Source organism: Hyperoodon ampullatus, assembly GCF_949752795.1.
Source record: "Hyperoodon ampullatus genome assembly, chromosome: 5".
Classification (NCBI taxonomy): Eukaryota; Metazoa; Chordata; class Mammalia; order Artiodactyla; family Ziphiidae; genus Hyperoodon; species Hyperoodon ampullatus.
Genome location: NC_136918.1, coordinates 38,311,285 through 38,336,789, shown reverse-complemented (window position 1 = coordinate 38,336,789; position 25,505 = coordinate 38,311,285). Strand labels below are relative to the sequence as shown.

Below are 25,505 nucleotides of genomic sequence, written 5' to 3'. Positions count from 1 at the left end.
TAGGTGATCATTTGATATGTGGCCATGTTCATTGTGCTTTCATCAAACATTTTTCCCAAGACTACTTAACCTTTCTCTGAGTGTATTTTTAATGAAGTCTAGTGTAGAGTCCAACTTTATCATGTCCAGTCCCCATCTTCAAAAAAGATGTGTGAAATAAAGATCATCACCTATCAGATACCTAATTGGTTGTTGAAAACCTGAGTGGTGGGAGGCTGTACCTTTGTTGAAAAAAGACTTAAAAAAAAATCTTTTTATGCTATCTGCATGTCATAGTGTTTCAATTGAATCTCCTCATTCTAAAGGTCAAATTACTAAATACAGATATTTCAGCTCAAGGAACCTGAGCTGCCCTGTTTTAGGTTGACATGTATTTCTTAATCATAAGCTAAATTAGACACATTTAAAAATTGTCACTCTCCAAGAGCTGCACATCCAAGAAAAGATTAAAAATGAAATAAAATATAAAATGTTTGTTTGAATAGGAATTTGCATTTATGCTGCTGGTTTGTGTAAAAAGCATATAATACTATTTACAGCAACGAATTACTGAAATTTGAAAACATGTTTTCAATCCTAAAGATTTCAGAATTGTAAAGACATGATTGAATCCATGCATCACAGCATTAGGCACGTAATGGGCACTCTTAGAATGGGACTGGTTAACTAATTGCCTATGACCCATTAAAGATCTGTTTAATTAGCAAAATTAGATTTATGCTTACAAGGAAAGCCTAGTAGGGAATTTAAAATGTTCACTAGGAATAAATATCCTCTCAAGGTCACAGTGAGGTTGATATATGTTAAAGGTAGTAAAGTGCAGAATATATTTGTAAAGCATGTACCCGTTCTTGTGGTCTTTAATGTGAATCTGATAATTGATTTAGATTATGAAAAGATGAAATGGAACTTAAGTCGTTTAGCATCCTGAGAATTGTCATGCTGTAGATACAAACATTATGGGTACCTTCCCTAAGATTGCTTCTTTTAAGATGAGCAATGCTGAGTCTGGGCCAACTTTTGGAGTTAGAACTTGAGATTTTCCTCTGTCAGTAATAAAAAGCAAATAAAGGTGCCATGCTTCTTTGAGTGAAAAGTACATTTTAATAGTTTATTTCATTACCTTTGTGATCTACTCTGGACCTTCTAGCTCACAGGCCCCAAAACAATATACTTTGTGAGATGCCAACTTCGTTTGAGTTTGCTTACATGTTAGCTGTGCCCAAGCCAAGATTATAGACAATTATCAGACACCTCCATCATTCTCCACTTCCACACTTACCACAGTTAGAGCTGAATTTTCTGAAGTATATTTCAATTCTTGTTTCTCTATTAAAACCATATAAAGAAGCAAAACGCGGAATTCTGTGACCTTGGGAAAAGATATATGCATAAATGTTCTTTGCAAGTGAATATAACGTTAAGTAAACATGTGACAATTTATTGAGAGAAGCTTTTTTTTCCAGATTCCTTTATTTCCGTAGATGAAAGTAAAAATATGTTGATGAAACTTTCAAAGATCAAATTGTCCTTCATTTTTTCTTTCTTCTATTGATGTTCATACTATTAATTTACTACCGTGAAAAGTTGTGCATTTTAACCAGGATAATGCTATGCATTGTGAATAGAGTTTGTTAGGAAAAAAATGATACTCTAGGAAATGCATTATTTTTCTCAGTGGTAGAGCTTACAGTCAAAATAAGCATATTTAAGGTCCTTTGTTGCAAGGCTCAATACACTGAGAAGTTCACTTTGAATCTTCAGATGGAGAAAGAAAAGATAAGGGTAGACTATCATCACCTCTCTACAGTGTTTTAGTTTCTGGGTAAAAGAGGGATGCTGTTAACAATTCTGATTACAATCTGGTCCAAAAATGTTGTTCTGTGGTTTGGCCTCCCAATTCGAGTTTTTCTTTTGGAATCTGTTCAGAGCTTTCATAGCCTTGGTTGATGTAGAATCCATTTGTGCCATCGCCTGAATAATCTGTCCTGTTTGTGGGAGGCCAGGTTGGGTCTTCTGCCAGTTTTCTTTTGCCAGTTCTTATATTGACTTTCAGAATGGATTCCAAATTTTTTCTTGATCAATAGCCAGAGCTCTCAATTTTGAAGGATGGCATCCTGGAAAATCAGGTGGAAAAAACAATTAAACCATCATCCACTTCCCCTGGCAACCAGGTTGCTCACTGCCACCCCTTGTTTTCCCAGGCCTTGCTCTAAAGGTGCTTATTACTGATGCTCTGTGGCCCCTTCTCTCTGCAGCCCCACGAAGCCTAGCAGCTCCCTGGATTCTTTCCCTTGAGAACTGAGAGCATGCTTGTGTTCACAGAAATCTCCAAAAGCTTACAGCCTTTCATTTCCACAGATTTCCTAGTTCAATCCTGGCTGGCAATTCACTTAGAATTATTTTACTGCTGGACTGAAATGATAACAAAATAATGTACTCAAAATCAAGAGAAGAAAAAAAATCACTGCTACCTGCCCCATGCCACAAAGAAGGTGTCAAATAATGGTTTGTTGAATGAATGAATGAACTCTAGAAAGCAAATGGGTTTTGCTTTCCATTTTGGGGGGGGTCTCTTTTTTCTGTGTTTACAAGTACACACAATTTTTATGCATTTATAATAATAGAATTGGTCAAATCTTGCATTCCACTTTTCTTTATACTAGACTCTCTGTCATATACAGTTTGTAGCTACCATCTTCTCAATAATCATTTTTAATGATTGTATAACATCTCTTCAAATTGCTGTATTACTATTTATTTAAACAGCATCTCTACTTCTGAACACTTGAGTTGAATTTAATATTTTACCACTGTAGATAATACTATGATGAAAACCTTCATACATACAAGTTTCTTCTCTCTTTTTAGGTTGTTTTTTAAAATAAAGTCTCAAAAATGGAATTCCTTTGACTGTGAGAAATTTTATGTGCATTGTGTACAATGGGATATTTGTATATAAACATAGTTTTTCTTAATTTGGTCGATGCCTTTTCCCAAGGAACTTCAGTACATGAATCTTTTTTTTTTTAACTGTCCCTTAAAAAATAGTACCTGAGCCTTTCACTGAGTAGGTAAAGTCATTTAGTGACACTGAGTAGAAGAGAAATGCTATAGGGGAAGACCTTCAAAGGGTAAGAATTGACTAGAATGAACAATGGCTTCCCTTCTCTCTTAATTAAGGAAGCCTTCCTGAAGACAGTTCTTCACTCTAAAAGGTCTCATTGAATTTTAGAGCTAGAAGGTCACCTGGTCTAGTCTCTACCAGATTATTAAAAATACTAGGAAAGTACAATACAATGCCTTCATGTGAGACAAAATTAGTTAATTTGATGTTTGGCTTTCTACACTACAGATACTGAGAGCATTTCTATGCAGCCTTCAAAGAATTTCTCATTTCCCGCAAAGAGAACATGTGCAGTATCACTTTGGGGGATAAAAGTGATTGCTCTAAAAAATGGGCATCTGTTGAGAGTCAGTCCTTTATTTATCTCCCCAGAAAAATAATAAGAGCTATACAGAGATTTCTTTACCTCTACAAAGAAGGCCACACAGAATTGGGTGAGGACTGCCACCAAAATTGAAATCCTCCATGATGTGATGGTTAGGATGAACTGTTGAAAAAGAAATGCTACCTTTATACTTTGCATACCTTACACTTCAAAAGAACACCTATTATCTCATTTAATTTATGTATTTGTAACAACTCTTTGGGCTTGGAGGGTTGGCATTACTCTCTCAACTTTACAGATGAGGAGGTCAGTACCTTGCCCAAGGAATCAACGCCAATAAATAAATGGCACAGCCAGAATTCAAATCAGATCTGAATGCCTCTTGCCCTGTGTTCCCTCCACCGCCTGACAATAGACACAGAATAAACGTGCCCTGGGTCGCAGACATGAGACTGGACACTTTGGAGCCTGTGTGTCTCTCTTCATTTTTATCTTCTCAAATAGAGGGAAGATTAAATCGTTCATCCAATAATATTATTACTTCTAATTTCCCAAAGCAAAAGCTACCGGGAGTTCATTCTTTCAGTAAAATTGAAATATGAGTTAAAGGAACAAAAGGGGGACAGAAGTTCAAGTTTATTTTGATAGAAACTAGGTGAAAAAATTTTGAACAATGTTCCCAGCCCTAAATCTAATGGCTTGATGAAAGTTGAACCGGCCCAACCCACCTCCTTTTAAGGATTAGAGGATACACCTTGACCACCAGCTACACTTATTTAATAGGTGTGAGAGCTACAACTTTCCATGGCTGCTTCCATAGCAAAAGAATAGTTATGCAGCTCCCTTTCAGACCCTAAAGGGTATAGAATACGTAGGATGACTGTGAAGAGGGTGGGCTGCATTTAGGACTAAAGCCACAGACCTTCCGCAGTGTCTAAATGCTCACCTTTCATTCTCATCCCTGTTCTGATAGGGGTTATTTCAAAGTAACACTATGTTATTTTTTCCCCTAAGTGGAGACAGCTTTTTTTAGGGTTGTGAAATAGGCTCCCTGGGTAAAAGGGTGGTCTGGAGAAGGCTGTAAGATTCGGCAGTGTGTCAGATGGCAGTGGATAGACTGGCTCTTTCCCTCCTGCTGCCACCACCCTGATCTGGGAGGTCTCTTTTCCATCTGTTAGCCTGGAAGGCACTGGCCACACTGCTTTGGAATTTGCTTCTGTGATGCTCTCCGCTCCTAGCTTCTGAGCTACTTGAGAGTGGTGACTACTTCTTACTCTTTGTAACCCCAGTGTCAAGCCCACCCTGGAACTTGATGTTTTGTAAATGACTGAATCGTCTGGGTTTTCACTTCCTAACTGCTTCTCTCTCCACAGCCTCTCTGCTCTCACATACAGCCTTCCTGCTGTCATCTAACGAATCTGTCTTAAGTGCCCCGCTGAAAAACCTGCCCCGATATTTTCAAGGACTCCCATTGTTCTCAGCATAGAGTCAAAACATCACTGTCCGCCTACCTCCATCCGTGCCTATTCCGCAGCATGCTGCCTCAGTCTTAGCTAATTTTCCAGGTGTTCTGTGAAAGAAGGCTTGCTTTTGATTTTTCTCTCTGCCACCCTACATTCTTTTGCATTTCCAAGACAAAAGAGAGTCATTCAGCCCTCTCTGTTTGTGCCTAGGCTGTTGTCCTGGCTGGGACTATACCCGCCTCCTACTTAGCAAAATCTAGCCTATCCTTCTGGGCCCAGATCAAGTTTCATCTCCTGCATGAAATCTCCTATGGCAAGAGGATCCTGCCCCAGGGAGAGCTCCTCCTTCCTATGTACTTCCCACTTCTTTCTATTTTACACTCTCTTCAAGCATGGACGGCCTCAGGTGGCCATGCCATCGTTTCACTTGGGTATGGCTCATCTTTGAAACAAAACAAGAGGTAGAGGGCCAGAGTCAATCTTTTTATTTTATTTCTCTCACAATGCTGGGTCCAAAACTGGGCTCAATAACTTTTTTTTTTTTTTTTTTTTTTTTTTTTGCGGTACGCGGGCCTCTCACTGTTGTGGCCTCTCCCGTTGCGGAGCACAGGCTCTGGACGCACAGGCTCAGTGGCTGTGGCTCACAGGCCCAGCCGCTCCGCGACATGTGGGATCTTCCCGGACCGGGGCACGAACCCATGTCCCCTGCATCGGCAGGCGGACTCTCAACCACTGCGCCACCAGGGAAGCCCTCAATAACTTCTTAATAAATTTAATTTTAACCCAGTGCACCCTGGGTCCAGTGATGCCCACTGAACTGAAATTCCTTACAGTCACTGCCTCACAGACAGAACACAATTGTCCTATAAGTCTATTTTTTCTAACTCTTCACAATTACATTATAAAGGATTTCTACTATATGATTTAAAAAATAAACTTGAAGGATTAATTGCTGTATTAGTATAACATGGAAGAATAAAATATCCAAACCTGGTGTTCCAGGTATGAACAGAACAAATGAACCCGGCTGATGACCCTAATAACATGAAAACACTCAGAGGCTAGCATGTGTGTGATGGAGACATGTTATTTGCTCTTCTAGTAAATGAGAATAGCCTCACAACATTCAGTGGCCAGAGAGGATATCGGAGTAAATGACTTGCAAATTACAGTGCAAATGTGGTCCCACTGCACATGAGAGTCACGGATGTCATGTGCCTCCATCCCATGGTATATATCTTGAAAATCAGAAAACAGAATGGAAATTGTGAGGCCCAAGGCAGATACTAGCAGAAGTGCGAATATATCTGAAGAAACAGCAAACAGTATTTTTAGATGCTAAAGGAATGTTTCCTATAATTTGGCACACACATTGCAGAATCAATTATCTCTGTTGGGCAAATACCGGATACATCTTCAGATGTTTTGATATATCCTCATATGTTTTAAAATATGTTCTAATGCTTGCAAGACAAAGGTGATATCTTAAAAATCTTTCCTTCAAAGGCTGAGCCTAGAAGCTGTTAATTAAATGTATTCTAGTAAACTCCATAAAGGAGCTACCTCAACTGAGGAGTCCTTGGGGCTGGGACACCCTGCAGTGACCAGCCCATGTAAATGGTCACCAGAGAGATCCTGATGCTTTATCACCTCAGGTCTAGTGTCGTTCATGAATAAATAAACAGTCATTCTTCTTGGTGACACCCCACTCTTCCTCATTGCCTAGAGAATAAAGTCCAAGGGTCTTGAACGACTGACATTCAAGGCCTTCCGCAATCTGGTTCCAATCAGCCTTTCTAAACTGATCTCTGGTTGCTCTTCCCTATGTGCCAGGAAAGTTAAACCACAAACCTGCTGCTTCCACAGAGACCCAACACTTCTGTGCCTTGGTTCATAAAATGCCCTGCGTAGATGATATTCTCCCAGTCTTGGCAAGTTCCAATTTTTCTTTTTTTGTTTTAAATTTATTTATTTATTTTTGGCTGCGTTGGGTCTTCATTGCTGCTCATAGGCTTTCTTTAGTTGCAGCGAGTGGGGGCTACTCTTCATTGTGGTGCTCGGGATTCTCATTGCGGTGGCTTCTTTTGTTGTGGAGCACGGGCTCTAGGCATGCAGGCTTCAGTAGTTGTGGCTTGCGGGCTCTAGAGCGCAGGCTCAGTAGTTGGGACGCACGGGCTTAGTTGCTCTACCGCATGTGGGATGTTCCCGGACCAGGGCTCGAACCCGTGTCCCCTGCATTGGCAGGCGGATTCTTAACCACTCCATCACCAGGGAAACCCCCAATTTTTCTTAAAAAGCCCAGTTCCAGCACCACTTTCTTTTAAAGACTCCCCAGTCTTCCCTTACCAAGTTTTATTTCATATGGTGTCTATCACTCTGCTTTACATGGTCTTCATTTATGTATCTACTAGGCTGTAACCACCTGAAAGGGACTTTGTATCTGCTTTTCTGGGACTCTAATTGAAAGAGGAAGTGAGAAACTAGCATGCACATCTGCTGGTTTCTTTATCTCCAACCTGCCCACATTGCTTTACTTTGGGGCGCTCAACTTCTCAGGATACACTGTGCCAACATCCCTGTTCTTATCCCCCAAACCCATCCACTCCTGTGTGCATCAGAACTTTCAGGTGCTTTGTAGATGGTGCCTTATAAATGCTCTTTGATGGGATGAGCACCTTCAGGCCAAAACAATAGCATTTAATCAGTGTTGATATGATATAAATGATTCTTACAATACTCAAAATTTATAAACAAACAAATTAGATTTTCTCTTATATTCTCTCTACCTCATTTATTCCAGTGTTGGTGGTCTATTGGCTCCCAACTCCATAGAGGTCCATACCAACCAGGAATCAGAGGCAACTGTCCTTCTACAGCAGACCCTACTTTTTGAAGCCACAAGGGCTCAGTTTTTCCCCTTACCACCTACACCCACCCTCATATTCATCCATGCCTCATTTTATGTATACAACTAGAGGTAGCACCTCCTGGAAGAATACCCAGGCTTGCTTGAGAGAGGTGTGAGACAGAAGAAAAGAGGGAGGTGCATCTCCTAAAATAAAGCAATCTGAGCAGCTTGGTGATGAGAATACCCCCAGGAGATGGCTGTATGGATTTTTCATTTACTTCATTTTTTCCAAGTCCCAAGGACCCAGATGCTGGGAAGAACATGATGCCCCAAATGTCCATCCTGATGAGGCCTGGTACTTACTGGAACTGGGCTGACTGCTGTGCACATCACACTGTACTCAGACTAGTGATCTGAAAAGCAGGCCAGGCTAGGGCACAAATGAGCAGTGTAGAAACAAAATGATAAGGCTCTCTTCTTTAATTCAGCTTTGACTGGAAAACGTAATAAAGAACTGAAGTGAATGTTGCCCTCCTTGGTTAGTTGCTATTGATGAAGAAAGTTGAAAGAATGGGCTCCGTTTGCACAGGTGATTTGGGAAGACAAGCCCTGGGCAAGCCATTACAGATTATCCTCAGATAAGAAAAAGGTTAGTGAATATTCACACCTGTTTCCATAAAAATTAAACCTGTATGTTTCTTATGTCTCATCATCATAAAGTTGATCTTCTGTCAAAGGGTGTTAAGAAAGGTAAAGACTTTTCTGTTACATCAGAATAAAATTGCTTGTATATTTTAATAGTAGTTCCAAGGACTTTTGACTTGTAACCTTGAGAGTATATGATTTATTATAAGACTGTGTTTGTTAGAATATGTTTAGAAAACATTTTTCATTTAAAATTATCAGTTATGTTTGACATAGGGATTTGAATTTACCCAAAAGCTTTAAGTCACTATGATGTAACTAATCCAGCTCCAATTAACTCAATTTATGTAGAAGGACTTTGCAGCTACTATTCAAATTAAAGTACTAGACAACGTAATATATCCTCGTAAAATATATCTATGATTTAAAAAATTGCTATAAGAGATTAACTTGAAAATACAAAACAGAATCTCGTTTTGTTGTGACAGGAGCCAAGGGCATTATCAAATACTATGTCAAAATTAAGAAAAATTATAAGAAATTCAGGAAGAAATTTGTAAAAACTATAATTAAAAGAAGACCTTAGCATGCTCTCAAAATCTTTGACAAACAGCTTATACAAAAAGAATCGGGGAGGATGAAAACAGAGAGAATGTGAATAATATAATTGCTAAAAGTGGTTTTGTATGGTAAATTACATTTCATATTTAAGAATAGCAATGAGGGCTTCCCTGGTGGCACAGTGGTTGAGAGTCCGCCTGCCAATGCAGGGGACACGGGTTCGTGCCCCGGTCCAGAAAGATCCCACATGCCATGGAGCGGCTGGGCCCGTGAGCCATGGCCACTGAGCCTGCGCATCCGGAGCCTGTGCTCCGCAATGGGAGAAGCCACAACAGAGAGAGGCCCGCATACCGCAAAAAAAGAAAAAAGAAATCAATTCAAACGTTAAAAAAATTTTTCAAGGGAAGTAAGAAGGGGAAAAATTAGAAAAGCAAAAATGAACAAATTAGAAAATAGAAAGCATACAGAATTATTAAATAATTCTTTAAATTATTTAAAGAAAACCAGTAAAAATACATTTCTGGTAAGAATAAATAAACATAATACACATAAACATGATTAAGATGAGAAGCTATTAAAAGAGCTGTAGAAGTCATTAAAAATTGTAAGAAAATACCATCCCAAACCCTATGCTAAGACAAACTAATATCGATAAAATAGAATTATCTGGGCAAAAACAAATTTATTTTGAAAAACAGTTTACAAAGAGGACAACCTAAACCAATCCTCAAAAAATTAACTCTTTCAAAGAAAGGATTTGGAACCAGATGATTTTACTGGGTTCTTGCAAATGGTCAAGGAGTAGACTATTCCTACTTATAAAATATATTCCAAAAGAAAGAAAAAGTCCAAGAGTTTTCAAGTCTAATACTCAAACCTAACAAAACACTACACAAAAAACTTCAGATCAATCCCATATAAGATGTAGATATTAAAAACCAATAAAGTTCAATTCAGTAAAAGTGTAATCCACCACAAATAAGTAGAGTTTTCTCAAGAATATGAAGATGATTTAATAATAAGTTAATTAATGTAACACATTCTAGCAATAGGTCAAAATAGAAGACAAGTATAATCATCCCAGTAGGTGATAGGAAGACATTTGATGAAATACATCTCCCATTTTTTTTTTTTTGCAGTACGCGGGCCTCTCACTGTTGTGGCCTCTACAGTTATGGAGCACAGGCTCTGGACGCGCAGGCTCAGTGACCATGGCTCACGGGCCTAGCTGCTCCGCAGCATGTGGGATCTTCCCGTTACATCTATACATCAACAGCCAATGTGAAGATCTTTCCCCACCCACATGGCTCACTCCAGCACTCCACCCATTGACTGTGTTCTGTGTTCTATCTCATCACTGGTGTTTTGCAGTCTGTAAACAACTTTGGTTAATTAAAAGTTTAAAATATATATTCAAACCAAGTTGAACAGCGTCATTGGGTGTTCATTGTACCACCTTCAGAAAGGAAAACTAAGAAACCAAATTTGACCGGTATCTGTAGACCTCACAATACCAGGACTGCTGCTTCACACAGAGAAATGCACAGACCTGCACAATGCAGGTGAAGCAGGTGTTTAAAAAGACTGACAACAGCAAAGGGGGAGAAAGGAGCTGTCCTGCTGGTTGGTATGGAGCCAGCTTTGGGTGGGCATGAGTTGAGCTCAATGAAAAGACAAATGCATTTTTCCTTGTTACAATTTCATTATTGAGAATAAAAGATTGACATGCATGTTACCCTGAGTCTTGTGTTAGGGCTCAGACTCAGCAAACATGAATTGATGGTTTACATCTGGGTAAGCTCACTGCCTAGCTGCACGTCCAATGCTACCAGCCTTTGCCTCTTCCATGTTTTGGTTTCATCTTCAGAAATGAAAATTAATGGGTTCAAAAGTTCTATAATTAATACATGTACCATATTGCATAGTGCAAATATTTTCTCCACAACCAGACTGGCTAGGAATGGTATGTAAAAGAGAAAAATGACTTTCCACACAGGTAACAGTACTGTTCTCTCTCAGTGATGATGGAAAAGTGGAGAGTTAAGATGAAGAGAGTAAGGAGGCATCTAACTGGACTAATCTTCGTATGCTGGGAAATTTTTTAAAAAACACTCACTCTATTATTCACTTAGCCAACATTCTCTGAGCACTTCAGTGTACTAGGATAGATGCTAGAAGTATGTTCTGCTCCCTTCTGGACAAGTGTGTAATTGGAAGACTGCTAGAGCACATTAGAATTAGTTAGGAAAAAGAACTTAAAGTAATCTTCCCTCCAGATGGGGATGTTAAAATATATTTTGGTCCTAGAATTTATTTTTTAACATTTAAGGGATTGGCAATGGGCAGGGATTAAACAGAACCACAAAAAAAAAAAAGAAAAAAATGATGATTACATCCATCTCAGAAGCCTTATATGCTAACAAACTGATGAAAATGGAATATACTTTACTTCTCAGGGCAGAACAGGAAAGAAGCATGGGGAGGTCGGGATGTTTCAGTTCTTTACATCTGTTACTTCTCCCCTTTTCATAGCTTATGACTGGTTTCTTTGATGTAAGAAAGTGAGGTATGTATACTTAGGTCTGTGTTCATGCATGTAAAGGCAGGGCGGCGGGGATTGAGTGTCCAGTTTTAGATAATAGAACTCTAAAGCAGGTCTTAGTTTGCTCAATGCGTGTTCCGGGGTTATCACAAATACCCTTTGGTTCTTCATTTTCTCATGCATACAACGAATGTGTTGGAATGTCTAAATGGTCTCCAAAGGCTCTTCCAACTCATTTATCCTAAATCTCTCTGACTGTCTAAAGCTTTACCTTTATCAATTTAGTCAGTGTTTCCCAGGAGGGTGCTGGGCTAGCGGCTGTGAGTTATGCAGAGTTGAGAAGGACATCTCCTCTGTTTTTAAAGAGCTTGATGTCCAGTGGAAAACACAGATGGGGTGTGTAATAAAGAATGTGGCTAGCCTTTGTCTCAGGTGGACCCTTGGAGTGAAAAGTTTGACTGGCCTTTGTCCCCACTTCTTGGGATATATCCTCTAAACCCTTGGAATTTCCTGATTGATAGGAATATCTCTTCTGTTCATAGTGGGCCTAAAGAGAGTTTGTGCTAATGAGATGGCTCAGGATGCGAGCTGGCCATGCCAGAAATACCAACTGTATGATTAGAGAGCTGGGGCCTTCAGAGAAGAAGAGAGCTGGAGATTGAGTTCAACCTCATGGCCAATGATTCAATAAATCATGTTGCTGTGATGAAACCTCAGTAAAAACTCCAGACACCAAAGCTCAGGTGAGCTTCCCTGTTTGGCAGTACTCTGCATATGGTCACACATCCACGTGCCAGGAGAGTCAGGCAGACTGACTCCCTAGGGAGAGGACAATGGGAAAGTCATGTTTGAGATCCTCCCAGACCTTGCCCTTATGTCTCTCCCTTTGATTGGTTCTGATTTACATCTTTTTGTTATAATAAAACTGTAATCAGATGGATAGCACTTTCCTGAGTTCTGTGAGTTGTTGCTGCAAATGATTGAACCTGAGGGACTAGTGAGAATGCCCACATTTATAACCAGCACATCAGAAGTATGAGTGGCATGGGGACCCCCAAACTTACAGCTGGTGCCTAAAGTGAAGGCAGTCTTGTGAAGGCTGTCCCTTAACCTGTGAGGTTTGGCCCAACTCCAGGTAGTTGGTGTCAGAAGTCATTGCATGGGCACACAGAGAAGAGGTACACAGTGTGGACTGTGGTCAATGCTGGGGGAAGGGTGCAAGGAGACAGCTCTGTGGCCATAGAAAGCAGAGGCTGCAGTGCTTGGAGTTCTCTCTGCAGTCCAGTATCCAAGGTGTAATGTGGCCACAGAGTTCATAGAGAGGCTGTGGGTAATGGAAAGATGTGTAATTGCACCTCTGGGCATCTGGCTTCTACCTCTTTGGTCTTCTCTTTCTCAGATGTTCATTGTAGTTTCTGCCTTTTCTTTTACACAGGGACTGTGGAATATTGAACTATTGGCCTCATTGTGGCAAAGTGTACTTTATCTACCCTTAATTTTGGTATTTACTGTGTAATTTTCTCTGGCCAGAGAGATGTTAGCAGTTTTGAGGCATGCTTGCATGGCTGGGCTTGCTCTCTGGCTCTGCTGTCTTTCATCTGTACTCATAGCATGCCCAGGTTTGTCCATTCAGTCCAGCCCCAGAAAGAAAAATGTAGAACAAACCTGAATTAAACCCAAAGCCTGGGCCAAGACCAACTAATCTACATCCTAAGCAGAGTGGCTCAGGTAAGCCCACCTAGATCAACTGAATGGTAGTCAACTTTTAAAACCATGAGTGGCTATTTTAAGCCACTGAGTTTTGAGAGTGGTTTGTTATGCAGCATTACTATGGCAATTACTGTGGCAGTTGATACAGAATCCTTACATAAAGATTATTCTCACTTTTTCCCTAATAGAGATGTTTAATACTTTCTGACAGGGACTCTGTATACTTGACTATAAATAAAAATAAAAATAATAACAACCACTTTAGAGTCCCTACTAGGTTCCAGAGGCTGTGCTAAGTGTTTTATAAACATTATTGTTATTTCTTTAAGAAGCAATGCGAAATAGGTATATTTTCTTACCAGTAAAGAAACTGATGTTCAGAGAACTAGAATCCCTTGCTTAAAGACCCATAGTTAGTGAGTGACATGGTGGTGATGTAAACTCAAGTCTGTGTGACTGTAAAGCCCCATGTTCTCTGCTCTACAGCAGACTGCAGTGGTTTGGAGCTCATGAATTGAAAAGAATAAAATGAGGAGCCCTGCAATACAAGCTCAGGCAGCAGAACAGTTTATCAGCAACTAGAAGAACTTTTCTAACTTGTCTAGGTTTCTTTAAAATGATGATATATATATATATATATATATATATATATATATATATATATATATATCAGATTGCATGCAGAGGAATAAAAACTTGTGAAGTGTTATATTTTATTCAGAATTAATCATTACCTCCTCAGAGTTTCCTCAGCACATTGCTGCTATAGTTCAGAATGTCTGGCATTAAGTCTACTTGTTTACATATGTATTCAGCAGACTGTGAGCTCCCTAATGGAAGAAATCCTGTCTCGTTCCACTTTCTGTTCCTTACTGAACCTAGCACAGAGCCTGCTGTATGGGAGGACTTAGCAGCTTTTAAATTCTATTCTCAAAGTATAGTTTTTAACTGTTCATCATCATTTGGATATTATGTAGGAATGTTTCTCCTAAATAGTTGGCTTACTTGTGTTATGGACATTTCAAGTCACGTAAGTCAAATTTCAGGAGTCTTGTGAACTCATCTAAACTACATGCAAAATTTTGATTGTGCCTCAGGAGATTTTTAAGGTAAGAAGATCTCTACCTTCCAACAGATTCTCCAAGGGGACGAAGACCCAGAAAGGACTCATTGAAGCACTGATGGAACTTAAGAGAGGTAGTTCTATAACAGATACAATCTCTCCTACAGCCTTCTTCTCTGTACACTGTGCCTCCTCCAATATGCTGGAGTGATTGGCCCAAATGGAGCTGAATTACATGACTTCACTTATAGAAATGATTGGCCTCGACTGGGCATCTTACCCAAGAGAAGTTGATAAATTTTCTTTCCAAACGATTTGCAAATGACACTGAGAGGTTGAGCTAATTGGCTGTAGGAGGACACGCAGAAAGGTTATGGAAACTCAACAGTAGTCACCATCTGGGGTCATTTGCAAAGTGAATGAGTAGAAGTCAGATGAAAACAGAAAGGATAGAAAGAAGAAGAAAGACAGAAGATGGTCTCTTGGAAGTAAGGAAAGAGGACTCTCTAGCCCTCCTCAAGGCTTGATACTTTCAACTTTCTGTTCTCAGAATTTTTTTGAGAATTAGATTCTTAAACATGTCCCTTCCTCAATTTTCTTCATCTAATTTGAGTGGGTCTTACTGAAAAGAACATGGGTGTAGTTACAACAAGTTCCTTTCAAAATGGCATCTAAACTTATGAAGGTCAAATTGGACTTGAAGACATGCATTTTCTTAATTGACTTTTCTGACTTCATCTTGCTTTTGTCCTAGATTTTTCCTTTCATATATTATATCTTGTCTTATTAGTGGCCTTTGTATGTTGCATTAAAATCTTGTGGATATGCAAATCAATCAATGTGATAATCCATATTAACAAGTTGAAGGAGAAAAACCATATGATCATCTAACTAGATGCAGAAAAAGCTTTTGACAAAATTCAATACCCATTTACAATAAAAACCCTCCAGAAGGTAGGCATAGAGGGAACTTACCTCAACATAATAAAGGCCATATATGACAAACCCACAGCCAACATTGTTCTCAATGGTGAAAAACTGAAACCATTTCCACTAAGATAAGGAGCAAAAAAGGCTGTCCACTCTCACCACTATTATTCAACATAGTTTTGGAAGTTTTAGCCATGGCAATCAGAGAAGAAAAAAAAAATAGAAGGACTCCAAATCGGAAAAGAAGAAGTAAACTGTCACTGTTGCAGATGACATGATATTATACATAGAGAATCCAAAAGATGCTACCAGAAAACTACTAGAGCTAATCAATGAATTTGATAAAGTAGTAGGATACAAAATTAATGCACAGAAATCTCTTGCATTCCTATACACTAATGATGAAAAATCTGAAAGAGCAATTAAGGAAACACTCCCATTTACCACTGCAACAAAAAGAATAAAATATCTAAGGATAAACCTACCTAAGGTGACAAAAGACCTGTATGCAGAAAATTATAAGACACTGATGAAAGAAATTAAAGATGATACAAACAGATGGAGAGATATACCCTGTTCTTGGATTGGAAGAATCAACATTGTGAAAATGACTATACTACCCAAAGCAATCTACAGATTCAATGCAATCCCTATCAAACTACCAATGGCATTTTTCAAAAAACTAGAACAAAAAACTTCACAATTTGTATGGAAACACAAAAGACCATGAATAGACAAAGCAATCTTGAGAAAGAAAAATGGAGCTGGAGGAATCAGGCTCCCTGACTTCAGACTATACTAAAGCTACAGTAATCAAGACAGTATGGTACTGGCACAAAAACACAAATACAGATCAATGGAACAGGATAGAAAGCCCAGAGATAAACCCATGCACACATGGTCACCTTATTTTTGATAAAGGAGACAAGAATATACAATGGAGAAAAGACAGCCTCTTCAGTAAGTGGTGCTGGGAAAACTGAACAGCTACATGTAAAAGAATGAAATTAGAACACTTCCTAACACCATATACAAAAATAAACTCAAAATGGATTAAAGACCTAAATGTAAGGCCAGACACTATCAAACTCTTAGAGGAAAACATAGGCAGAACACTCTATGACATAAATCACAAGATCCTTATTGACCCACCTCCTAGAGGAATGGAAATAAAAACAAAAATAAATAAATGGGGCCTAATGAAACTTAAAAGCTTTTGCACAGCAAAGGAAACCATAAACAAGATGAAAGACAACCCTCAGAATGGGAGAATATTTGCAAATGAAACAACTGACAAAAGATTAACCTCCAAAATTTACAAGCAGCTCATGAAGCTCAATATCAAAAAAACAAACAACCCAATCCAAAAATGAGCAGAAGACCTAAATAGACATTTCTCCAAAGAAGATATACAGATTGCCAACAAACACATGAAAGAATGCTCAACATCACTGATCATTAGAGAAATGCAAATCAAAAGTACAATGAGGTATCACATCACACCAGTCAGAATGGTCATCTAGAAAAAATAAATGCTGGAGAGGGTGTGGAGAAAAGGGAACCCTCTTGCACTGTTGGTGGGAATGTGAGTTGATACAGCCACTATGGAGAACAGCATGGAGGTTCCTTAAGAAAGTAAAAATAGAACTACCATACGACCCAGCAATCCCACTACTGGGCATATACCCTGAGAAAGCCATAATTCAAAAAGAGTCGTTTACCACAATGTTCATTGCAGCTCTATTTACAATAGCCAGGACATGGAAGCAACCTAAGTGTCCATCATCGGATGAATGGATAAAGAAGATGTGGCACATATATACAATGGAATATTACTCGGCCATAAAAAGAAATGAAATTGAGTTATTTGTAGTGAGGTGGATGGACCTAGAGTCTGCCATACAGAGTGAATTAAGTCAGAAAGAGAAAAACAAATACCATATACTAACACATATATATGGAATCTAAAAAAGAAAAAAAAAAAGGTTCTGAAGAACCTAGGGGCAGGACAGGAATAAAGACTCAAACGTAGAGAATGGACTTGAGGACATGGGGAGGGGGAAGGGTAAGCTGAGACGAAGTGAGAGACTGGCATGGACTTATAAATACTACCAAATGTAAAATAGACAGGTAACGGGAAGCAGCCACATAGCACAGGGAGATCAGCTTGGTGCTTTGTGACCACCTAGAGGGGTGGGATAGGAAGGGTGGGAGGGAGACACAAGAGGGAGGAGATATAGGGATATATGTATATGTATAGCTGATTCACTTTGTTATAAAGCAGAAACTATCACACCACTGTAAAGCAATTATACTCCGAGAAAGATGTTAAAAAAATAAATAAAATAAAATCTTGTGGGAACAAGGCAGGGTGTGGATAGATAAGCAAGTAAATAAATAAATAATGTGATAGAATTGTCTTTTTTTTAACATTCTCCAAGAGAATGTACTCGGTAGATTTATTTCATTATGGTTTTTTAAATTAATTTTTTAAAAATTTTATGCAATTTTTAAAGGTTACACTCCATTTACAGTCATTACAAAATATTGGCTATATTCCCCATGCTGTACAATATACCCTTGTAGGCTATCTTACACCCAACAGTTTGTACCCTGATCCCTTTAGTGCCCGTCCCCACCCTGTCCACTGGTAACCACTAGTTTGTTCTCTCTATCTGAGTCTGCTTCTTTTTTGTTATGTTCACTAATTTGTTATATTTTTTAGATTCCACATATAAGTGACAGTATTTGTCTTTCTCTGGCTTATTTCACTTAGCTTAATGTTATGGCATTTTCTTTGTCCCATAATAATTCAGGCTTAGGGTCAAAGTCCTAACCGTGAACCTGGAAATATAGATGCTTTAGTGAGAGTGATTTTACATTGATCGTCCAATCATCAATGACTCTTAATGTCTGCAGATAAATGTCCACAGTTATCAGCCGGTCCGTCAAGATTCTGTGATCTGACCCAACCTACTTTGTCAAATTTTATCTCCTGCTGTTTTTTTCCACATAGCCTACAGTGTGGTCAAATTGAAAAACTCACCCCCTATATTTATCAGCTCTCTTGCTCATGCTGCTTCCTTCTACTTGAAATGCCCTTCTTTTGGTAAAAGATATCTGAAATCTTTTCACCCTTCCTATTTTGGTGTAAATGCTACTTCTTCCATGAAGCCATCCCAGTATCTCTCTTTTCTACATTGCCATCTCCTCCTTAACTGCAGATCATCAGAAACAATATTCCCTTTTTCCAAACTCCAAAAGCATCTGCTGTTTTCTGGTACTCACTATTTTTGACTTGTATTTCATCCATTCATGTATGTGAATCCTCCACTAAACTCTATACATCAGTGATCAGCCTTTTAATGCCCAGGTACTTAATGTGCCTAACACATAGTAGGAGATGAACACTTCTAAGAGGAGGTTGAATGGAGATTTTCCTCTTGTCTGGGGAATTTTGCTGAGCCTCATATTTGAGGACAGTGAGAGGTAAGTGCCAATTTAATGTAAAGAAAGATGACTACCGTATCTCCATAGTACCTACTAAGAGGGATCCACACTGGTCCTTCAACTGTAAGCATGCCATCCCCCCTCCCCCAGTTACCTATGTACAGACTATATAAGAGTAAACCATGGAGATGATCAAGAGATTCTTTAACGGGAATTGTTAGGAGAAACAAGAACTGTGGTTTTCTTTTTTTCTTTTTTTTTTTTTTGTGGTACGCGGGCCTCGCGCTGTTGTGGCCTCTCCCGTTGCGGAGCACAGGCTCTGGACGCGCAGGCTCAGCGGCCATGGCTTACGGGCCCAGCTGCTCCGCGGCATGTGGGATCTTCCCCGGACCGGGGCACGAGCCCGTATCCCCTGCATTGGCAGGCGGACTCTCAACCACTGTGCCACCAGGGAAGCCCAAGAACTGTGGTTTTCTTCCCAGCATCACAACACAAATGAAGGGAGGTGATAAAAACCACTCCAGGAGAGACCTGAAGTGGTGAGGGTGGAGAATGGCTCTCATTCCCCTTTCTGTAATATCAAAGGGAAGAGAGAAGGGGCAGCAGTGAGAACAAGCTACACATCTACTATCCGGTACGTCAAGTAGAAGGGATGGAAATTAGCCAGTCTAGAGCTGTCTTGGAAGGAATCTGCCCAGTGGGCTGTTCAGCTGAGGCTAGAGGGCCCAGCAGAAGAAAAAGGCTTTGTGATATGTACCACTAGAAGGCAGATCCTGAAAGAAATCCTGAGGCATCAGAGGAGAGAGCGCCACACATGTCAGGGAGTGGTCTAGTCCAGAGCGCTGGACTGGGAATCTCTGAAGAACTCAAGAACTCACCAGTGAGCCCCATGCAAAGTGCCTGAGTTTAGATGCTTACCCTGTTAGAGGGCACTTGAAAGGAGAAAACTAGAGTACTCCCACTTAAGCAAAATGTCCTGAGCTCCTGCCGCTTATATTCGCTGAAGCAGGGGAGAAAGTAGAAAACAAAGGAAAATAGAGACCATGGCCTTCTCTCCCACTGCCTGCTCCAAGCCACAGGTAAGGCTTCATCTGGGGAAGAAAAGTTTGAATTGGATGAAAACATGAAATGTTAATTTATAATACCTGGACTTTTTATATCTAAAGATGATGTCATTTAAATACCTAGAATTGACCAGGAAATGATCTGCCTGTAGGATGACTGAACTTGCAGGGATGGAAAAGCAATAGTGTTTGAAGGCAGGTGGTAAAAACAAACAAAAATAGCAGTTTCCACCCTCTTTTTTTTTGTTTGTTTGTTTTGCGGTACACGGGCCTCTCACTGTTGTGGCCTCTCGCGTTGCGGAGCACAGGCTCCAGACGCGCAGGCTCAGCGGCCATGGCTCACGGGCCCAGCCGCTCCACGGCATGTGGGATCCTCCCGGACCGGGGCACGAACCCGTGTCCCTTGCATCGGCAGGTGGACTCTCAACCACTGCACCACCAGGGAAGCCCTCCACCCTCTTTTTTCACCTTCACCATTTACTTAGACAGCTACACATTTGTTGAATAATAATTGATAAAGTGCTGTCATTCAAATAGAACACTATGCTTCTGATCTATCACCCTTCTGAGACTTTTCTCTCCCACTGGTAACAGTGGTCCTGCCCTGAGTCATCCCAATTCTCCCACCAAACTTGCTCTGAGATGAGAGGGTAAGTTTCACAGCATGACCAACTGGCATGAGAGTCAGCAGGCTATTGCCATGGGAAAGCATAAAGTATACCCATCACCTTGGGAGTCAAATTCATAACAAGTATCATGAAATTAAGTGTGCAAAAGCTCAAAACAACTTGCTCAAGGTCACCTGGCAATTCTGTGGCAAGGCTACCACCCATGTTTTTGAATTTCTAATCAAACAGTCTACTTGTACACAGGCTAAGTCTTTTCAAGGGCTCACCAAATTAATCAGTCATCTCAAAAAAAAGACAAAAAGGATGGGTGTAGCACAATATCATTCATCTTGTAATGAGTGTTTACAGGGTGTGATGCACTGTACTATACACTTTACATGTGGTATGTTATCTGATCCTCACAACCTTATAAGGACCTTTCATATGAGTCAATTATTTATTTAGTAAATAATTTCCCAAAGGTCGCGGAGATAGGGAGTGGTAGAGGATGGCCATGGCCTTCACTTTCACGCTACTGCCTGCTAGCTTAGCTCTTGGAACATCAGGTATTCTTTTTTCTTTTTAACATCATTGTCCATCTTCACAAGTAAATCATGCAAATTGCTTTAAAAAATAGCGAACATTCTAGAAGCAATATCAAGGATTCAAAATTATCCAGTCACGTGAATATTAATAACACATAGAAAATATTTTAGAGGGCTATAAATAGATATTTCAACCCTAAGAATCAAAATTGAGATTACTTACATTCCTGATACTGGTAAATTTTGTCATTGGGTTAATATAATATATGACCTCAATATCACTTTCATGTTTTTAAGATACTACATGGGGCTTCCCTGGTGGCGCAGTGGTTGAGAATCTGCCTGCCGATGCAGGGGACACGGGTTCGAGCCCTGGTCTGGGAAGATCCCACATGCCACGGAGCAACTAGGCCCGTGAGCCACAGCTACCGAGCCTGCACTCTAGAGCCTGTGAGCCACAGCTACCGAACCTGCGCTCTAGAGCCCGTGAGCCACAGCTACCGAACCTGCGCTCTAGAGCCCGTGAGCCACAACTACTGAGCCTGAACGTCTGTAGCCTGTGCTCCGCCACGAGAGGCCACAATAGTGATAGGCCCGCGCACCGCGATGAAGAGTGGCCTCCACTTACCACAACTGGAGAAAGCCCTCGCACAGAAACAAAGACCCAACACAGCCAAAAATAAATAAATATATAAGTAATAATGAAAAATGAATATCTGCTTATTAAAAAAAAGATGCTACATGAAATTCTCAAGGTTGTTAATATCCTGCATTGCTGCATGTTTTATCTGTTATTTTTCCTAACACTTCCTTTGTTGAACAAGGAAAAGGAGATGAGTATAACATTCTTTTTCTTTGCTCTCTGTTGAGGCAGTCACCTTTCTCACTTACTAAGAGTTAGTATCAAGCTCTAAGTTCCTTGGTAGGAAGTACTTTATCAGTGTCATCTCAAAGGAAGGAAATAAGCAATAGCTGCTGTGAGCCACACCTTGCTTTTGAGAGAATTCCACTACAATAAAGCGCTAGCATTTGTTCTCAAACGTCAAAGACCTAGAAAAAGTCTGGTTTCACGTCAATGTGAAGCATAGCTGAATAATGGAAAATGACCTTTGGGTTTCAAAGATTTCCCTTCCCGGATTTCTTGTACATTTTTCTTTGTACAAGACACAAACCTACAAAGAACTGAGAATGTGTTGACAATTTTATAAGGCTAAGACCTATTTTCTATCAGGACATATTAACGCCAAGTCTGAGGACTTCAAGCTCAACTTACTGCCAACACCACTTTCAAAAAATTCACAGGTAATGAGGTCTTGGTAGTTAAGATGTGTCATTGTCCGAACCTCTTATTTGTATGAATAGTTCTAGAATTTCATGGATAAATACAACTAATATGGTTTACTTTGCTAAAGAGCTTACTTGTTAAACAGACCATCAAGGTAGTAGCAACACCTGGCATGAGATACTGGTAAATCCCGAAGAGCTGTAGTTGCTGAAAAGGAAAGAAAAGTAAACATAAGTGAGGCTTCTGCCATCATATTGTCTTTATCATTCCCAACACTCTTCTTAAAAGTAGTCAGGAAGCAGCTGTTACTTTCCTCCCCACTTTAGGAAGAAAGGAACTTACCTAACATCTTTAGCATCTCATTGGATAGAATAAAACCAAATCACTATTTTCCCAGTGTTTAACTTAATTCCATATTAGCAATGAGAGTCAGTCAGTTGGGAAACACCCTCCTTATTGGCCATAGTAATTCTGGCAGCTGTAGACTCAGCCTGGGTAGTTGAACTCTCAACATAAGATATTAAAGCCTGAAAGTTCTTCTGGGAACTTCATACTTAAAATTTGAAGTCAAGGCTTCAAATCATTCAACACGTTTTTCTCTCCATCCTCATCCATGGATTGAGTTCACAACATCGTTCTCTTGGAGTCCATCTACTTTCACAAACTGAACAAGTTCCCCACCCCAAGAAAGCCCACTGCAGACTGCATTCTGGTATACCACCTGCCTTTCTAAGGTTTGTGTAGACATAGAACTCCTTTTCAGTTCACATTTATGGAATTGAAGCATTTAAACATGAAAGTCAGCTCGATACTCTCCAAGAACTTGCCTTGCGATACCTTTTGCTGCCAAGTCTGTTTCTCTGCTCATAGCTATTGACTGAGCACTAAATCATAATCTGGTTCTATGCGTATTAAAGACCACATTGATGCAAATGAAAATATTTCTGGCCCCTTGGAGAGTGAACTCAAGGCCAAGATGTTTCCAGGTGAAGGTCCTTGGAGGACACTCTTACTTAGGTCTAGACCATCAGAGTGAATGGTTTCAGAGTAGACTGGTTCCAACTCTATCCATGGAGACTTTGGAACTGAAATTCTGCTTTCATAATTTTCAGAGAATGCAAATAGTTTCTCAGTGTTCCTCTCATCCTCCAATTATTTCTCTGTCTTTTTACATTTCCTTCTCATATTCTTTTGCCCTCAGAATGGTAAAATTACATACAAGCAGGGTGAGATGGAACAGGGCTTTTCAAAGACAACTTTACTTTTTATTATGGGAGCAGTTTTCAGGGAACTATTGAGGGCTTTGGAAATCAGTCAGCCTGAGTTCCCAGAGGCAGATAAAGGCTCGGCCAAGGGCAAGATCTAATTTGTTCTTAGTGATAGAGGCAGAATTTGAATCCAGGTTTCCTGACTCCCAAACCATTTCTTGTTTCTACCCACCTAGTTAGCCCTTAGCCTCTGTGTATGCTTCTTTCAATCAATAGCTCACTGAGGCTGGAGTCCTGTGGTCCCTGCTTTCACCACTCAAATGTCTTAGGAAAGAAGTAAAATAATTCCCTCCCCACAGAGTTCTCTGAGCCTGGTGGAGAGTTTTACTGTAGAGTAAGTTATGACTGAACCGATGCAGATTACTTTCAACATATACATATTTCTTCCATACAGCTAATTAATTCTTAGATGATTATTTTTATCATTTCATTTCAAAAGTCTTTTCAAAACATTTTTACAGAATTGTTAATCCTTTACTAATGACGTGTAAGTTCTGGGCAAGTTCAGAACTAAAGCTCCGGTGTGGGAATTTTTCCAGTTTTTGAGTCCTTCAAAGTCAAATTCAACAACTTCTCATTCTTTTTATCTCTTCTTAGTCTGCCAAAAATATTCCATAGTTGGAGACTGATGCATTTCCTGCTGAGTTATATTTAGGCTCCCCTGAAGCTCTCTCCATACTCTAAGTGAAGAAATAGAGGCTGGAGGAGGTCAAGTGTCTCAGGTTATCTAGAGAAAAACAACACTCCTAGAAGCTGAGCCACATCTACTTATTTCTAGCTCTGTGTTTCATGCACAGCTATATCAAGTTCTCAAGTTTGTAGACATTTATTTTGAGAAATGTCATTTATTTATAAAACATTAAATCCTGTGTAAGAGCTGCACCACATCCCCTAAATAAACAAGGGATATAAATGCAATTAGAACTGGGAAGAAATTATTTTGGTTCATACTCAGTAGAGCAGTGATGTACCCATAAAGTGGATTATGCTGTACATGGTCAAGTATTTAAATACCCCAAAGGATGAGACGAGAGCAGCTAGGCCTTCTCTGTTTAAGAAAATGTAAAAGTAACTGGTTATATATGACACATATCTCCCAGTCTCTTTTATATTTTAAAAGGGGCTCATTTTAATAGCCTGCTGATATACATTGACTTAATCACTGATTCATCCTCTCAATTATTCATTTAACCACTCATTCACTCACTCATTCTTTCCTTCAATCATTACCTCACCCACTGATTCATAAGTTCACATTTATGTAAGGCTTATAAGGTGCCATGCCAGCATTGTGCTCAGAGTCACGGAGGATATAAATGAATCAGGCACAGTCCTTATTTTCAACAAGCTTGCAATGAATTAAGAAGATTAACATGTACATTATAAACACAATACATTGTGACAAGGTGCAAAATGTCAAGTACTCACTCGCCTGTGATTCATTCCATCCTAGCAACACTTGATCCCCGTGTGTGTTTTAAAGTCCCTTAGAGACATAAAGCTAAGGGCCAAGTGCTCTCACATTATAGGAAGAGTAGATGTGGCACCAATATTTGATATGAAATGGGTTTGTTGGCTTCAGTACACCAGGAAGAACACAGGGTAATAATGTGAGCTGGTATGGGAACCCAAAGAGATAAAGACAATGGTAAAAATTGCAGCTTAGCAAGTAAATAGTCCCTAGTCAATAATATTATAATAACTTTGTATGGTGACAGATGGTTACTAGACTTATCATGGTGATCAATTCATAATGTACATAAATGTCAAATCACTATGTTGTACATCTGAAACTAACATAATATTGTATGTCAACTATACTTCAATAAAAAAGAAAAAAGCAAATATTACTGGATTCCCCTGGTGGTGCAGTGGTTAAGAATCCGCCTACCAATGCAGGGACCACGGGTTCGATCCCTGGTCCAGGAAGATCTCACATTCCACAGAGCAACTAAGCCCGTGCACCACAACTACTGAGCCCATGTGCCACAACTACTGAGCCCATGTGCCACAACTACTGAAGCCCGGGCCCCTGGAGCCTGTGTTCCGCAACAAGAGAAGCCACTGCAAT

The 25,505-nt window shown here is 39.8% G+C and overlaps 1 pseudogene across 1 annotated transcript in view; it reads right to left on the bottom strand.

The window, feature by feature from the left end:
* Window positions 1–1,855: 1,855 nt before the first annotated feature.
* LOC307053709 (putative cation-transporting ATPase 13A5) overlaps window positions 1,856–25,505 on the bottom strand; it is a 104,941-nt pseudogene continuing 81,291 nt past the window's right edge. Inside the window, exons 27-33 of the transcript in view lie at window positions 24,386–24,482; window positions 22,301–22,373; window positions 10,450–10,634; window positions 8,431–8,491; window positions 6,134–6,222; window positions 3,534–3,614; window positions 1,856–2,117 (exon numbers count right to left, since the gene is read on the bottom strand). The product of the transcript in view is annotated as a putative cation-transporting ATPase 13A5 (transcript). The remainder of the gene's footprint in view (window positions 2,118–3,533; window positions 3,615–6,133; window positions 6,223–8,430; window positions 8,492–10,449; window positions 10,635–22,300; window positions 22,374–24,385; window positions 24,483–25,505) is intronic.